General features: G+C 49.3%; 1 pseudogene; it reads right to left on the minus strand.

Annotated features, from left to right (window-relative positions):
* Positions 1 to 230: 230 nt before the first annotated feature.
* On the minus strand, positions 231 to 438 carry LOC125966160 (U2 spliceosomal RNA; annotated as a pseudogene).
* Between the last annotated feature and the right edge of the window lie 17,602 nt (positions 439 to 18,040).

Below are 18,040 nucleotides of genomic sequence, written 5' to 3' on the forward strand. Positions count from 1 at the left end.
CCGAGCTGCACTTGGTCGTCCTGCTCCATGCTCCACCACCCGACCGTGACAGTATGAGCCCATCCAGAATCGTGTCATTGCTTGGCTTTTCGATGCATTTGGTGTAACGAGCGCGCTTCGCAGGTGCAGGGCAACATATCTGCTTCCGAGGAAGAGTTTTAAGTTCGGGACTCCTTCTCCTCTGTTTTTTTTTCTTTTTCTTCATGGTGTCCCTCTTCAGTCCCTCTGACTTGGATTTCCAGGTGAAGTAAAAAATGGCTCGGTCCAATTCTAAAAGCAACTTACTTGCTGGGATGAAAACAGAACTGATTAGTAAAAGCAAGGGTAAAATCACCACTTTTATGGTTAAAATTCTCTCTTCTACGGTCAGCTCTCTTAATCCCCCAAACCCAAGAACAGATACTACACTTTATCTTAGCCAAAAGGCAGAGAAGCGATGGAGTATGCGAGTGAGGGACTCGCTTACAGGCTTCCCCGTCTACCCATTCTCACCAACGGTTTGTTAGAATAGGCCTCTTTGGCACATGTGATTAGCTAGGGAGCTTGAGCTATGCCATTATATCGCTGTAACACTTCTCTTGCTTTATTAGCTTTCTCTACTCTATGAAACCCTTTGCACATATGTAGAAGTCGCTCTCGGTTAAGATGACAAGGTCACACATTATCACACAGGCTAGGCAGTCGCCTCCTTGCAGGAAGGCGGCCAGAGTAGTATAAGAGCAGGAACCTTGGCGCTGGGAGAGGAACCTTCTTCTGCATCTCGCAGAAAGGGCTCCACAGCTGTGCATCAATCATTTTGGCATACATTAAATAGTTAAACTGTGAAGGCTTTCTCTTGGTAATTACTGTTAGCATATCGAGCATTAAAGATAAAGAACTGGGAACAAACCTAACAGGTTACAGTACGGAACAGAGTGCTGCTCTAATGGGCACTAAAAAATCGGCAAACTTGTCTGATGACTTATTTGTTCACTCTTCTTCATCCGCAGTAATGCATGTAGTAGTTCACGAGGCATATATGTGTCCCCTTTGACCAGTCTCTATCCAAATACACAGTGTAGATACCTATTAAAATGGTAGACCCGATGAACATGAAAGGCAAATGAGAATTTGCCAAGAACTTTCCAGGGTCATCATATGTACAACGGCTGCGCCAAAAGGAGTCAGGCCAGAAGAATAGAGCGGAACTAACACAAGATTTGAACGCACGCCTTAGTAGAGACTGAGAGCCTAAATCCAGCGCTTCAGCGACACTACCTACCAACTGCAGTTTCAACATTGAATTTTGTTGACATTTCTAATAAAATGTGAAAGTGGATAAAAAGTTGGTTTCTCCACCAGCATCCAGGTTAGTGCTGCCCGACTGAGCTTTGTTCATAATGTAATGAGTGACAGTCAGAATCCAGTTACGAGTTGGAACCGAATGCTTGTTAGCCGATTAGAGGACTTGATGAATTGCTAGCACTGAGCAGCAGAGTGGCGCAGCGGGAGCGTGCTGGGCCCATAACCCAGAGGTGGATAGATCAAAACCATCCTCTGCTGTTTGTCTGGTTTGGACCTTCTTTCAAGTCATGCTTTTGAGAAAAAATGTCGTGCGCATTATCTTTTCCACACGTTGGTTGTGCTGCACCTGGAGCCAGGGCTCGAAGGCGAGCGTCTGGTGGCCGGGCCTTCGCCCATGGGGCCCGGCCGGGCACAACCCGAAAAGGAAACGTTGGTCCCCCTTCCCATGGGCTCACCACCTGTGCGAGGGGCCAAAGGGGTCGAGTGCAGTGTGAGCTGGGCGGTGGCCAAAGGCAGGGACCTTGGCGGTCTGATCCCCGGCTGCAGAAGCTAGCTCTTGGGACATGGAATATCACCTCTCTGGCTGGAAAGGAGCCCGAGCTGGTGTGCGAGGCAGAAAAATTCTGACTAGATATAGTCGGACTAGCCTCCACGCACAGTTTGGGTTCCGGTAGAAGCCCTCTCGAGAGGGGCTAGACTCTCTTCCACTCTGGAGTTGCCCACGGTGAGATGTGTCGAGCAGATGTGGTGGGTATACTTATTGCCCCCCCGGCTGGGCGTCTGCACATTGGGGTTCACCCCGGTGAACGAGAGGGTAGCTTCCCTCCGCCTTCAGGTGGGGGGACGGGTCCTGACTGTTGTTTGTGTCTATGCCCACCCTTCTTGGAGTCCCTGGAGGAAGTGCTGGAGAGCGCTCCTTCTGGGGACTCCATCGTTCTACTGGGTGACTTCAATGCTCACGTGGGCAATGGCACCAGGACTTTGTAGTTGTGTCATCAGATTTGCGGCCGCATGTTTTGGACACTCGGGAGAAAAGAGGGGCGGAGCTGTCAACTGATCACCACCTGTTGGTGGGTTGGCTCCGATGGTGGGGGAAGATGCTGGTCCGACCTGGAAGACCCAAACACTCTGTGAGGGTCTGCTGGGAACGTCTGGCAGAATCTCCTGTCAGGAAGAGCTTCAACTCCCACCTCCGGCAGAGCTTTTCCCACGTCCCGGGGGAGGCGGGGGTCATTGAATTTATATAACTCGACCTCTACGTTTTAAGCTTGATGAGCCAAAATATCAGATCTTGCTCTTGTTTCCTACCGTTTTAGCCTATTTGTTTTATCCAAATCTGTTCAATCTCTGATTATAATCTGTAGCCCTACGTATTTTTCAAATTTTTATTTATTTATTTATCAAATCTCCTCAGTTCTGTCAAACTCAGTGCACAATGAACCTCCCTTCCACTTTGAACCAAGCTTCACCAAATTTGGGAACGCCGTAGCAAGGAGTGCGATTTGGTTGTCGGACACTCCAAGTCCATATCTTTTTGCCGCACTTCACCCTCTCAAGTTGGTGTTCTTTTGTTGTTGCTTCAGAGCGACCCCATCCATCACTCTTGAATGAGTCCATTGTTCAAATGAGTCAATTTTCATCATTGTGAGTTCCTCCGCTTTTCACTGTCTTTTCTCGTCCCCGAGGATGTTGTCTGTCCTCCGGAGTGTACTTGTCCTCCTCCAAGCACAACAGCAGTCTTTTCTTGTCCTTCGCCAAAGGTCAAAGGTGCTTCAGAGCCAGGCACCATTTTGTAGTTGTTCACGGCTGCAGGCGAAGTCTCGGATTGGGTTTCAGGGACTCTGACACTGAGAATGACAGGCTGGGACATCAAACTTGTAAGACTATTTCCAAATGTAGCTGCTTCCATCAATTTGCTGGTAACGTTTATTTACCAAACTTCAAATTCTCCTAATAACAGCGGTCTCGGTTTTATATCGTAAATCCTGCAACTCATCCTATTTTTGAGCTACATTTTATCTATAGTTCCAATTTAATCGGACAGTATGTTGTCTTCAGTATCATTATTGAAAATCAACTCATCGAGGTCTGCTTTCCACATCAAGCCCTGATCTGTATGTCTTGACCTCTCACATGTTATTGTCATGCTTGCTCAAAAATGTGACTTAGAGTATGGTGCTGTGAATTCTCAATCTCCCCAATGAAATTGGATCCCACCTCGTAGTTCTTATCGTTCTCATGTTCCTGTTAGCCTGCAATTGTCCAAATCAAAAATGTTTTCTTTTAACTGTCTTTCTTTTGAACCTCTAAATCTCTCGTGTTGCTAACCTATCTACACCAGAACAAAAAAATTACCACAATATAACACCAAATGTATTCGAAAATTCATTGTCATAACGTGTTGTATTATTACTATCTTCCACTATCTGTCCTACTCACTCCCCCCTTTTTGAGGCTTGGCAACGCCCATGCCTCACACCTTGACAAACTTTTTGGGAGAATGCGTTCTTTACTACATACGATTCCATCATCATTTAAGTTGACTTTCTTTCCAAAACGCTTCTCAATTTCTCAGTTCACACATCTTCTGCATGTGTTACTGGTTCTCCAGTTTTTTTTCTTCTAGTTAATTATCAATCCAAAAGCTATGTGTTTCTTTCTAACATTCAACCTGCTCAAAATCACTCTTTCATCGAAGTCGCTCTACTAATTTTCTATAGTAGTCGCCAACGACTTCAACCATTCAACCTGTAATTTCTTTTCATTCAGGCTATCATTCATCAATGTTCATTTGCATCTCACACGCAGTCTCCAAAAAGGAGTCTTTCTATCACATTGGTCCCAATTCATCCAAGCTCACCACACAACATTCATATATCATTTTCAACTCAGGTTTCCTGGTAGAACAATCCACCAATTCAAAAAAACTTAACTAAAACAAACAATTGGCAAATTAATCTGAATTTCTTTTCTTTGTTTTTAAATTTGAAGAACTCAATCTCTCAGATTTAGCTTGCATTTAAAAGTTTGCATAATCTTATAACACAACCAATCAATTATTCCTATTAAATGTAGCATTGCAAAATCTTAAATTCACAATTTAGCTTCTCCCAATTCCTGAAAGCATGTTCTGTTGTTTTGTTAACTCCGAATTTCTCATGAGGGCTTGACACTAACATGCACTAGTGTGGATTAGTTTCTGTTCGCAAACAGATTTCTCTCTTTTTCTTTCATTTTTATCTGTCAAAATTGTTTCTGTTCTGCGGTGTAAATTGAATAGACCACAGTCTAGCAATTTTTTTTATACTAAAACTTTAGCCAATGTTCATCATTTTAACATATACGCACACACATGCACAGCTCTCGCATGCAAAAGGTAGTTCCCAGCACCAATGATTCGTCACAGGCTGGCCATTTCCTGTGGTCGATCATGAGCTGGTCCCTCCCATGCACACGAGGACAGCACATTCTACTTTTATTTATTTATCTTCTAGAAGCAAGTTGCATTTCTTTACGACTTGATTTGCATATTTTAACTTCAGTGTAACACAATTTGATCCCTATTCATTTGTAATTGGGCCTACAAACAGCATTGTCATACTTCTTGTGTGGACAGGGGCTCTAACAATCTAAAACGATTTTTGATAACCTGACAATGACATGTTTTGCTGTCATATGGGAGAGGTTTCAGATCTTTTAAATTTCGATACATGATTTGCATAGGACCGGAAACTCCTCTTGCCCCTTGCTTGAGCCGCGGCTTGAGCTGCGGCCTTGCACCTGCTCACAGGGGCCTTATTGTCTCCTGGTCTGACAAACACTTGTGACCGCATCAGTTTTCATCTTTCTAGCTTTTGTCTCTTGAATTCGTTCTCATCTCTTTGTGAAGATTTCAACCACACTCTAGCACTTCTACCACTTCAGCATGTATTCCATACAATTAAGAAATCTACTTGCCATGAACTTCTCGTTTTAAAGAAGAGCAGAGCAAGAGATTTACCGTTCTTTTTTCCCATCTTAATTTCAGTAGTTTAAGGTTTTACATTTTTTTTTCAATTTTTTTTCTTTGAGGATCCTCAATGCAGGTTTAAATTGACCTTTCGACAGATTACTAGCCTGTTTTATTGCCGTGGATCAACGCTAGAACTGCTTCTTAGTCAATTTATCCTACCAGTCACACACTCAATCACGCAAGTTATCCCTGCCTACGCGAAGTCCTCCTTTTAAAAAAAAAAGGAGCTGCTTCATCCAGTGAGGGGACTCTACAACACCCCCCACCTTCCCTGGGAACTAAAGACAAAAGTCCTTGTCCCCAGCCCTGCCAACGCAAAGTCCTCCTTTTTTTTAAAAAAAAAGGAGCTGCTTCATCCAGTGAGGGGACTCTACAACACCCCCCACCTTCCCTGGGAACTAAAGACAAAAGTCCTTGTCCCCAGCCCTGCCAACGCGAGGTTGTACTCCCTAGAACAGTGGTCGTCAAATAATGATTCACGGAGGTACTGAGATTTTAAAACAGTTTGAGAACCACTGCTCCAAAAGAGACACCTCATCCAGAGGGGGACTCTACAACACCCCCTCCTTCCACAAAACTTATTCCTGTGCACTTCTTCCTTTTTACGCGTTTCACAAGCAACAACACAATCACACAACTTCAGGCCTTTAACTTACTTGTCCCCTGGTTCGTTGCACTGCCGGGTCCCGTCAATCCACCTCTGTCAGACGAAGGCAGACCTAAGATGCTGGCCCAGCGAAGAATTCTCTTCCCAGGACTTTCTCTTCCAGGTCCTCCTAATGGACGCTGGCTTGTCGACAATGCAGCACGTCCTCCTTCGCCGGTCAGATGGTGGGTATGAGGATCCCGGGTTTCGGCACCAAAATGTTAGAGATTTGCTCACTCCAACTTATTTTGCAAGAACCACACAGGAGACAAGGCAAGTTCTTTTAGACACCTGCAGGTGGAGAGATCACTCGCTTCAGGAATGAAATATGCCCTCCTTCCTGCACGTGGATATTTATTAAGAGAAACAGAGTGGGGGTATGGGTAGGCTGGCTAAAGCCCTTGTCCTCTAGTCTAAACATGTCAGGGGATGTTTTACGACCTTGAGATAAGGAGGACAAGGTAAGGTATTTATTACCTGTTGCATTCCAACATAATCCTACGATAAAGATAACCTGGAAAACCCTAACACTAGTGCTGTGTTGCATTGGTGTGTGCATGAGGAGGCGGAGCTTCGCTACCGCCAGCTGACGCAAGAATATCAAGCGCTGCAACGAGCCTACGCGCTTCTCGCCCAGACCAGCGGAGGGGACTACGACGCCGAGAAGGAGATCAAGGTGGCGCCCCTTCCCGCAACCCCCGGCCGGGTCGCAGCCTCCCCGTTCTCACCCAGCCTCGGGTGTTCTCTGGTCTGAAAGGAGGAGGAGGAGCCTCCCTCCTCCTCCTTTCAGACCAGAGAAAAGCTGATGGTAGAAATGGGTCACTATCAAAGCAGAGTAGCAGATCTGGAGTCAGCGCTGAAGCAACAAGGACAGGTAAGCTCATCAATGAGCACACCTTTTTCTCAGACAAAATAGCTACATTCTTCAGTCACTCATTCGTCTGGCATTACTGGACCAACCCCCCCCCTGAACGTGGCTGGGAAAATGCGGAGAAAAGCAAATGTCATTTTCCAGTCAAACAAAGAATTTGTGGATGAAAATGACACAACATTCCAAAGCTGTCCACGCGTTTGTCTCTTCTAGAATGTCAAGTGGGTGGAGGAGAAGCAGCTGCTGCGTCAGAGCAATCAGCAGTTGGCCGAAAAGGTGACGGAAAGAAAGGCGCTGGGCGGAGTCGCTTGGCGTCACACCCGTCGGGAAGCCCCGCAGATGAGGTCTGACTGTCTTTTCAGGTCAGGCGGATGGAGGCGGAAGAAGCGCGTCTGAAAGAGCACATCCAGGATATCCGAGACCAAAACGAACTGCTTGAGTTCCGCATCCTGGAGCTGGAGGTGGGAAGACTCGCACAAGCGTGTTGAGGCCAGAGATGTGACAGACGGACGGACGGACGGATGCATGCCTCTGCCTTTCAGGAGAGGGAATGGCGCTCCCCCGTCTTGAAGTTTCTGCAAGTCCGTTTCCCAGACAGCCTCAGCCCTTTGCAGATCTACTGCGAGGCCGAGGGCGTGAGCGTACGTAAGGCGTCCCTCGCAACCCTAACCTTAACCCGAGGTCCCAGAACACCTTACATTGCTCCTTGCGCCTTTCCCCCGGACATCGTCATCAGTGATCTGATGAAGAAGCTGGACATCCTGGGCGATAACGCCGTAAGTGTATGTCGAACTCCTTATGTTCGCACTCCACGAGACTCGGCGGCTCAAATGTGACTTTTGGAAGGCTTTGCGCTGAAAGAAGCTTGTTGACGCTGTGCCTTTGGGCTCTTGCAGAATCTCACCAACGAGGAGCAGGTGGTCGTGATTCACGCCAGGACCCTTCTCACCCTAGCCGAGAAGGTAACGGGCACGTCCACGCACGCTCTCGCATTCTGCTTATGTGACAGCAGCCTTTCCTCAGTGGTTAGAATACATCAAAGTGACCAAGTCAGCACTTCAACAGTAGATGTTGGACATTGAAAGTGAGAAGGTAGACAGACACGCGACATCAGCCAAGGGGAACTCCGGCAATGTGCCCCAACAATTCTGACCTTGAGCTGTGCTAGGATATGTTCTGTAAGCAGAAGGGCTACCTGGATGAAGAGTTGGACTTCAGGAAGCGTTCCATGGACCAGGCTCATAAGGTAAGCCGCCCTCAAATCTCCCGCCGGACCACTGATGGACGAGGATTGCGGCCCAGAGGATCCTGGAGCTGGAGGCCATATTGTACGAGGCGCTACCGCAGCGGGACTGGCCCGCCACGGACGGCGAAAAAGCCAGCCACGCTGGCGTGAATGAAGTGCTGACGGCGGATCAGAGAGAAGAGCTTAGAAGCGCGGTGGACCAATGGAAGCGAGCCCTGATGTGCGAGTTAAGGGAGCGCGACGCTTGCATCCTCCAAGAGAGAATGGATCTGCTGCACAGCGCGCAACAGGTAAGGGCCCAAAGCCAGCCCGGCACTTACTTGCACGCTTACTGGCTTTTGAAGGCCGCTTTCCATTTCTCCGTCCTAGAGGAACAAAGAGCTGAAAGAATTCATCGAAGCTCAGAAGAGACAAATCAAACAATTGGAGGAGAAGTTTCTGTTTCTCTTTCTATTCTTCTCCTTGGCCTTCATTCTGTGGCCCTAACACCAGCTGGTGAGTGAGCTCCAGCGGCACCGCACTCGACACTTCCGATACACCGCCAGCCGGTCTCAGACGTTGGCAGACGCTCCGATGCCGACGTATACCCCCCGCCACAGTGACAGAGGCACCGCGTCACACCGGCGCTCATCCAATCAGAAGGCAGGAAAGGCAAATTCACATGCAGGGCACTCTTGAACCAGAAGAGAGCACCACAAAAAACGGTTGTTGCCCCAAACGCGCACTAAAAAGGGTCAGAATAACAAGAGTCCCACCGGCCAGCCGGGGCCACCCGTCCATCCATTTCTTCAGGGGGGAAAAAAATTGGAGTCACCGGTGAGTACATTTTGCATTTAGCTCTGCTTTTCTGCTTCTGTCTTCAAGTGTGTGGCATCCTGCGACCAAAGATTCAGCCAACCCCAAAGCGGTTGACCTCAACGTCCCACCACCATGCCGACCAGAGCAGGTGACGTGATGCTTTGGACATCCTTCCGTCTCAGATGCCCAAAAGTACTCTTTGCCACATCTGCGGCAATACGGTGTCTTTTCAAAGGTGCAAATAAATCCAGCGTGGGCGGAACACGCACGTCTTCGTTTTTTCCCGCTTTGTTTGTGGGGGGGGGGGGGGGGGGGGTTGTGCGTGTTGGCTTCACTTGAGTTCAATTTGGTATTTTGGTCAAAAGCGCATGTGGTGAAATTCCACAAAGTAGGATGGGCAAACACATTCCAGTAAACTATTAGTGTCAATTGGGCTCTCGAAATGGCAGGGAAAAGATGCACAGCAAAACGGAAATATGTAGATGAACACAGGACGTTTTTATCAGAGTGGGAAAGTTTCTATTTTTTGTTGAACGTGATGGCAAACCATTCTGCCTGATATGTCAGACCTCAGCGCATTTCAAAGATTCAAATCTTCAGCGCCATGCACTTCAGCTCACTCCATGGCTAACATTGATCAGGCGTCGAACCCGCAACATCATGCTTAAGAGGTGGACATGCTAACCAGTGCGCCATTATGTCAACGCATAATAACTAAGTCTACTGATCAAAACAGCGGTTACTATATGACGTCGCTACGTCGTGGTCAAGTGACGCAGACAAGACATCAATGGACGGACCTTCCTCCGAAATTAGAATCCGTGGGCAGAGTTAACTTGTTTAAAAGGGAGTGGGCAGAAGAAATATTTAATTTATTTAAATCTATTTTGAGTGCACACCATTATGCCAATGCATAACAACTGTAAATCTACTAAATGGAATGTCTGCTGTACGCGCACTTGCTACTTTTTTTTCTGCTCCTCTTACTTATTTATTTATTGTTGTGTTATTTATTCATTATTTATTCAGCACGCTTTTGTTATACTTGTTTACTTGTTTGTCTGTTGTGAGCCATGTCTTGTCACCGTGGGATAGGGGGGAACGAAATTTCGGTTTCTTTATTTGTCTTTGGCATGTGGAGAAATTGACAATAAAGCTGTCTTTGACTTTGACTTTGAAAACAAAACAGCGGTTGCTATATGACATCTGCCACGTTGTGGTCACGTGACAGACGTGACGTCGATGGGCGAAACTTCCGCCGGAATTCAAATCCGCGGGGAGAGTTAACTTGTTTAAAAGGGAGTGGGCAGAAGAATTATTTAATTTATTCAAATCCATTTGGAGTGTGCGCCATTATGTCAATGCATAACAACTGTAAGTCTACTAAACAAAACAGCGGTTGCTATATGACGTCTGCCACGTCGTGGTCACGTGACGCGGATGTGACGTCGACGCCTACTTTACATCCCACCGATCACAGGACCCCTCGGCTGCATAACCGCGCCCCCTTCCCAACCAATCGGATTTGCTATACGCAAAAACGACGCCAATGGGCGGGCTCTTCCGCCAGAATTTAAATCCGTGGGCGTGGCTCGCAACAGGAAGTAGGAAAATGTTGACAAAGACACAGCGGATGGTAACATACGACTAACGAGAGAAATATTTTTATTTTCTGCTTGCAACTGGACCGTCCAGAGTGTACACGGTAAGTACAACTCATCGTTTTTAAAAAGAAGTACTTTTGTTGCCCTGAAAAGCGAGTGAGTGTGGCGTTTGGGGGGAACGTCGAATTTCGACGATTATTTCGACTGGTCAACGGTTGTAAATGATTGCGTTGATTAAAAACTTTATTTAACTCTACTCTTAACTTTGCCGTTTCAGATATGCGGGTATTACACCGCGGAAATGACGTCAATAGGCTGAACTGTCACCAAAATTCAAATCTGTGGGCGCAATGGCCTTGAGCGAGACAACGGATACAAACACGACGACTATCAACAGAAATATCTTTATTTTCTGCTTGCAAGTGGACCGTCTAGAGCACATATGTCAGAGTCAAGGCCCGCGGGCCACATCCGGCCCGCGAGAAGGTTTTGTACGGCCCCTGGGATGATCTTGATTTATTATTAGAACCGGCCCGCAGACCGCAGCAAGCCGGCAGCCCACAGATCTTTCACACGCACCAATACTATATTTTCCCACAATGCAACGCTGAAGCACCGAGCAGTAGGCTGCTTGATTTCAGTGTTTATTAGCAAAGCAGTCGTCAGCATAACTGTAAAATTAACCCTCAGATACCCATCATAAATGGCAAAAAGGAAGGTGGACACTGAGAACCGGGGGTTTCAAACAAGGTGGGAGTCGGAGTATATGTTCGCGGAGGTAGCTGGAAAATCTGTGTGTCTTCTGTGTGGAGAAAGTGTGGCGGTACTGAAAGAGTATTATCTGAGACATTATGAAACGAAACACGCGGACAAAAACAAGAATATAGACATGGAACAAAGGCTACAGAAGGCCGAGGAATTAAAACGAGGCCTCAAATCTCGACAGGCTCTGTTCTAAAAAGCCAAAACACAAGGCTAGGCTGCTGTCAAGGCCAGTTTTATTTTGGCAGAAGAGATCGCTAAATTAGCCCGGCCATTTAAGGAGGGGGATTTCATCAAAAACTGTCTGATTAAAGTTTGTGTTTTTACTCAGTTCAAGTTTAAAAGTTAAAGTTTAATATTTTTTTCACTGCATGTTACTTATCCTTGAGGAAAGTGTTGTTTTTGATTAACAGATTTCTGCACTTTATTTTATTGTATTTCAATCCAATTATATTTTTAAAATATTTCAGTTGAGTGGATAATAGAAAATTGCTATTATTTTTTTCTTTGAAGTAAATTTAGCTCACTTTTGCTAAAATAGAAAATATAGGTTACTGGTGGTGCCTTGAATAATACAGGTTTCTTTCATTTAATGTTCATGTTATGGGGATTTTTATATAAAGGAAATTTGTCTTTTCTGTCTGTTGAAAATTAAAGATTATTGACAAAGCCATAAGAAAATATTGCTTTATTAATCTGATCATATTGGAATATATTTGTTAGGTTTTCAGTAGGTTCAATTAGGTTCACTAGACAACATGCGTCATTTAAAAAAAAAAATTCAATGAACATTCGATCAGTCCGGCCCTCGGCTTGTAGCTAAATTTTTTATTGGGCCCTCCGTCCATTTGACTTTGACACCCCTGGTCTAGAGCGTACACGGTAAGTACAACTCATTGTGTTTAAAAATATTTACGTTTGTGTAGTTTGCGTTGCGTTACATCTGTGAATGTTGGTTGAGGCTAAATGTTAATGTTCAATTTCCTTCCTTTAGGTTCCACGGTGTTTGTTGGCTGTAAGTTTTCCACTGCAAGAAGAGGCTCGTATCATTGACCAGGAGCGAGCTACAAGTATCATTGACCAGGAGCGAGCTACAATGGTGGTCCGGATGACAGCGATGGAACTCCGTGATGAGCGAACGGTCGAGTATCCAGCGGCTCGGAACCCAGGAGCGGTGCGCGTCGTCATAACCCTCCCAGTCCACGAGATATTGTAGGCCCCGACCACGCCGCCGCGATCGGAGCAGGGAGCGGACAGCGTAAGCCGGGCCCCCATCGACGAGCTGGGGCGGCGGCGGCGGAACGGGCGCCGGCGCCAACGCGCTCTCATGGATGGGCCGCACACGGGACACGTGGAACGTGGGATGAACCTTCATGGAGTCTGGAAGGAGCAGACGGACTGCGGCCGGGCCAATCACCTTCTGGATAGGGAACGGTCCAACAAAGCGGGGCGCCAGTTTGCGGGATCCCGCTCGCAGCGGCAAATCCCGCGTCGAGAGCCACACACGCTGCCCCACTCTGTACTCCGGAGCCGGCGTCCGGTGCTTGTTCGCCTGGCGGGCGTAGCCTGAAACAGAGCGGAGAAGAGTGACCCGGCCCCTCGCCCAGGCACGATGACAACGGCGGACACAAGCCTGGGCCGACGGGCACGCCGCACCACGCTCCTGGTGGGCGAACAAGGGTTGCTGGTACCCGAAGACGCAGTGGAAAGGCGAAAGTCCCGTGGCCGAGGTGGGAAGGGAATTGTGAGCATACTCTACCCAGGAAAGCTGTTGAACCCACCCGCGCTGGTCCCCGGCGGCCATGCATCGGAGAGCCCTGCCCAGTTCCTGGTTCAGGCGCTCCGCTTGACCGTTGGACTGAGGGTGAAACCCCGAGGAGAGGCTGGCCGTGGCGTCGAGGAGTCGGCAGAACTCCATCCAGAAGGTGGACGCGAATTGAGGTCCTCGGTCTGACACGATGTCTTGTGGAAGACCGTGGTGACGAAACACCTCCCGCACCATGATGGACGCCGTCTGCTTCGCAGATGGGAGCTTAGGCAGAGGGATGAAATGTGTCATCTTGCTAAAACGGTCTACCACCGTGAGGACCACCGTGTTTCCCTCTGAGGGGGGGAGGCCTGTGACAAAGTCAATTGACAGGTGAGACCAGGGACGCTGGCGAACCGGCAAGGGTTGAAGCAGCCCAGCCGGAGGACGAGTAGACGTCTTTTAGCGGTTACAGATTGAGCAGGCTCTGACGTAATCGCTGGTGTCCACTTGCCAGGTGGGCCACCAGAAACGCTGTGCCACCACGTACCTCGTGCGTGCAGCGCCGGGATGACAGGCCAGGCGTGAGTCGTGCGCCCATTGCAGCACGGCCAATCGCAGGCCTTCAGGGACGAACAGGCGACCCTCCGGGCAGTTGCTGGGGCCGGGTTGATCGCGTGATGCGGTTTCCACTTGGCGTTCGATCTCCCATGTGAGAGCCGCCACCCGAACCGAGCTCGGGAGGATAGTGGGAGGCGGACCCTGTCCCTCCTCCCCACCAGGAAACAAACGCGACAGGGCGTCCGCCTTCGCGTTACGGGAACCCGGTCTGTAGGAAAGAGAGAACTCAAACCGGTCAAAGAACAGAGCCCACCGTGCTTGTCTCGCGTTCAGTCTCTTGGCCGATCTCAGATACTCCAAGTTGCGGTGGTCGGTCCAGACAATGAACGGAGTGGTGGCATGTCTCGTAACACGTCGTTTATCAGGGACTGGAAAACTGCTGGGGCGTTGGTGAGCCCAAACGGAACCACCAAGTACTCGTAGTGTCCGCTCGGGGTGTTGAAAGCCGTCTTCCACTCGTCTCCCTCCCGGATGCGGATCAGGTGGTAGGCGTTGCGAAGATGCAGCTTTGTGAAGATGGTGGCACCCTGAAGGCTCTCAAAGGCGGAAGAAAGAAGAGGCAGAGGGTATCGGTTCTTTACGGTGATCTCGTTTATTCCCCGGTAGTCGATACACGGGCGGAGCGTGCCCTCCTTCTTCTTCACGAAGAAAAACCCCGCTCCCGCAGGTGAAGAGGACGGCCGTATGATACCGGCTGCCAGGGACTCCCGGATGTATTCCTCCATAGCCCGGCGCTCAGGAGCGGACAGGGAGTAGACGCGTCCCTTGGGAGGGAAGGTGCCGGGCAACAGGTCGATGGCGCAATCGTAGGACCGGTGTGGAGGAAGAGAAGCGGCCCTGGCTTTACTTAAAACCTCCTTGAGTTCGTGATAAACTGCTGGGACATTGGAGATGTCGGGACTGTACCTGGGCAGGGCTCTGCCGAGTGGGCTGGTGGCCGCCTTCAGGCACACTCGATGGCAGCGTTCGCTCCACTGCCGTACCACCCCCACCTCCCAGTCCAGCACCGGGTTGTGCTGCCGCAACCAAGGGTGCCCCAGGATGAGCTGCTGTCCTAGGAGGGAAAGAAGAAAAAACTGGATGGTCTCGTGGTGATTGCCGGAGAGCATTACCTTAACCGGTTCCGTCACGAAAGCCACCTCGCCAATCAGACGGCCATCAATGGCACGCGCGGGAATGGACGGGCTCAGCGGGAGGAAGCCGACACCCCACTGACGCGCCAGGCTAATGTCCATGATGTTCCCCTCCGCGCCGGAATCCACCAAGGCCGCCACGTTCTGGTCGCCCGCCGCAAGCTGGACACGTGCCTGTAGCGTGAGCGTGCTGGGACTGGGAGAGCCGGTGCTGGTCGAGCTCACGCGGATCCCCCGACGCCGCGTGAGCTCCGGCCTTTTAACGGGCACCCCGCCACCCGATGGCCCCCCTCCCCACAGTAAAAACACAAGCCCAGCGAAAGGCGTCGACGGTGCTCCTCCGAGGGAACCCGAGCCCCTCCCAGATCCATGGGCTCGGCGGGTGGTGTGGTTGACGGGTCCCCAGCAGACGGAGGAATGTGGCCACGCGGATTCCGCGGGGACCTCCTCTCCCGATCGCGCCGCCGCGTCCGGATCCGCCGGTCTACTCGGGCCGCCAAGTCCATCGCGCCCTTCAGGGTTCGCAGGCGATCGTAAGACACCAGTTCGTCTTTCATATACTCGGCGAGGCCGTTTAGGAATGTGCTAACGAGCGCTGGCACGTTCCATCCGCTGCTGCCGGCCAACGTCTGGAACTTAAGGGCGTACTCCGCGACCGATCGGCTACCTTGACGCAGCGTCGCCAGTTCCTCGGCGGCGTCTTCGGCGGCGGATCCCAGGTCGAACAGGCAGAGCAATTCCTCTGCGAAGGCGTCGAAGGAATCGCATGCCGGGGCCATCCTTTCATACTCTGCCAAACCCCATAGCCGCGCCTCGCCCGTGAGGTGGGTTAGAACGAACCCGACCTTGGCTGATTCTGACGCAAACGTGATGGGCTGGAGGCTGAACATTATGCGACAGTTGGTCACAAACGCCCTCACGTGCTTGGGATCGCCGTTGAACTTCTCGATGTTGCCGAGGCGGGGCTCCGGGACGTCCACGAGCCTCCTGGCCTCGGCAGACGGGCGGTGCTGGGGTGCTGTGACAGCCGGGGACGCAGCCACCGACAGTCTCTGGAGGGCTTGGGCCATCTCCTGCTGCTGCAGCTGTTGTTGCTGACCAACCTCGATCAGGTTCCGGATGTCGGCGGACAGGCTGCTGATGGCGGTCTCGGCTCGCTCCAGTCGGCTCAATGCCGTCTCGTCGTTCGCTGACTGCATAGTGTTGGCCAGTCTGTACTGTTAAGGATCGGACAGTACAGCCAAGTGCGTGACGACGGACTTTATTGGAAGGGGATGATGGGAACAGCCGGCGCTGGAGCGGCGATCGGGCTGGAGAGGACAAACGGTTCTGCGGGGGTTTCGAATAGTCAAGCGAGTCAAGTTTCTCCGGGACTGATGAGCGAAGCAGCATCAAGGGACAGACTGGCACTCGGTTCTGCGCTTGCGGCGCTGATATAGCGCTGTCCATGAACCCGTGGCAGGTGACGGTGATTCCACTGACAGGGGGGGCGTGGTCCCGTCGCAGGTGGCACCAGCACGTGACACTTGCTTCCTATTTATTTACCTTCTAGGTGCTAGAGGCTAAGTGTTAGAGGCTAAGTGTTAGAGGCTAAGTGTTAAAGGCAACACAATCCGAACAACACAACACAATACGAACAACTCAACACAATACGAACAACACAATATGAACAACACAACACAATACGAACAACACAACACAATACGAACAACACAACACAATACGAACAACACAACACAATACGAACAACACAACACATTACTAACAACACAACACAATACGGACAACACAACGATACTGCACTGAACAACACGATACCGCACTGAACAACATGATACCGCACTGAACAACACCATCCCGCACTGAACAACACCATGCCGCACTGAACAACACCATGCCGCACTGAATTACACCATGCCGCACTGAACTACACCATGCCGCACTTAACAACACCACGCCGCACTTAACAACACCATGCTGCACTGAACAACACCATGCCGCACTGAACAGCACCATGCCGCACTGAACAACACCATGCCGCACTGAACAACACCATGCCGCACTGAACTACACCATGCCGCACTGAACAACACCATGCTGCACTTAACAACACCATGCCGCACTGAACAACACCATGCCGCACTGAACAACACCATGCAGCACTGAACTACACCATGCCGTACTGAACAACACGACGCCGCACTGAACAACACGACGCCGCACAGAACAACACGACGCCGCACAGAATAACACAATACCGCACAAAACAACACAATACCGCACAAACAGTTTTAGATAATATTATGTCGCAGTCATGTGACGCGGACATGACGTCAATAGGCGGAACTCACGGCAAAAGTATAATCCGTGGGCGTGACTTGCAACAGGAAGTAGGAAAGCGGCAATGCTGGCAAACAAGACACAGCGGTTAGTAACACGACGACTAACAAGACAAATATTTTTGTTTTCAGCTTGCAACTTGACCGTCTAGAGCGTACAGGTAATTACAACTCATTGTTTTGAAAAATATGTTTTTTTTGTGTAGCCCTGAAAAGCGAGGGAGTGTGGCGTTTGGGAGGAACGTCGAACTCGGCGTCTGCTTCCAGCCACAGACGCCAAATTTCGACGATTATTTCGACTGGTCAACGGTTGTAAATGATTGCGTTGATTAAAAACGTTAACTCTACTCTTAACTTTGCCGTTTCAGATATGCGGGTATTACACCGCGGAAATGACGTCAATAGGCTGAACTCTCGCCAAAATTCAAATCTGTGGGCGCAATGGCCTTGAGCGAGACAACAGATACAAACACGACGATTATCAACAGAAATATCTTTATTTTCTGCTTGCAAGTGGACCGTCTAGAGCGTACACGGTAAGTACAACTCATTGTGTTTAAAAATATTTACGTTTGTGAATGTTGGTTGAGGCTAAATGTTAATGTTTAATTTCATTCCTTTAGGTTCCATGGTGTTTGTTGGCTGTATGTTTTCCACTGCAAGAAGAGGCTCGTATCATTGACCAGCAGGAGCTACAATGGTGAGTACCCCTTTCGTCGTCCATTTATGTGAAACACTTCCTATTTCACGTCTAACAGTACTCGATTTAACAAATAACCATAAATAAATACAGTGTGGGCAGTCAAGTTAACATATGTGATTATCCTGCCTAATATGTTTATCACAAATATGTCACTAATCACTAAAATGTTTGTTTATCACAACACCTTTGGACCTTCAGCAATCGATTATTTCCCTTCATCTACATAGAGACAGAACGATGGTGTCATAAACATCTCATTCATTTCACCAAATAA

Source organism: Syngnathus scovelli, unplaced genomic scaffold (genome assembly GCF_024217435.2).
Source record: "Syngnathus scovelli strain Florida unplaced genomic scaffold, RoL_Ssco_1.2 HiC_scaffold_32, whole genome shotgun sequence".
Taxonomy (NCBI): Eukaryota; Metazoa; Chordata; class Actinopteri; order Syngnathiformes; family Syngnathidae; genus Syngnathus; species Syngnathus scovelli.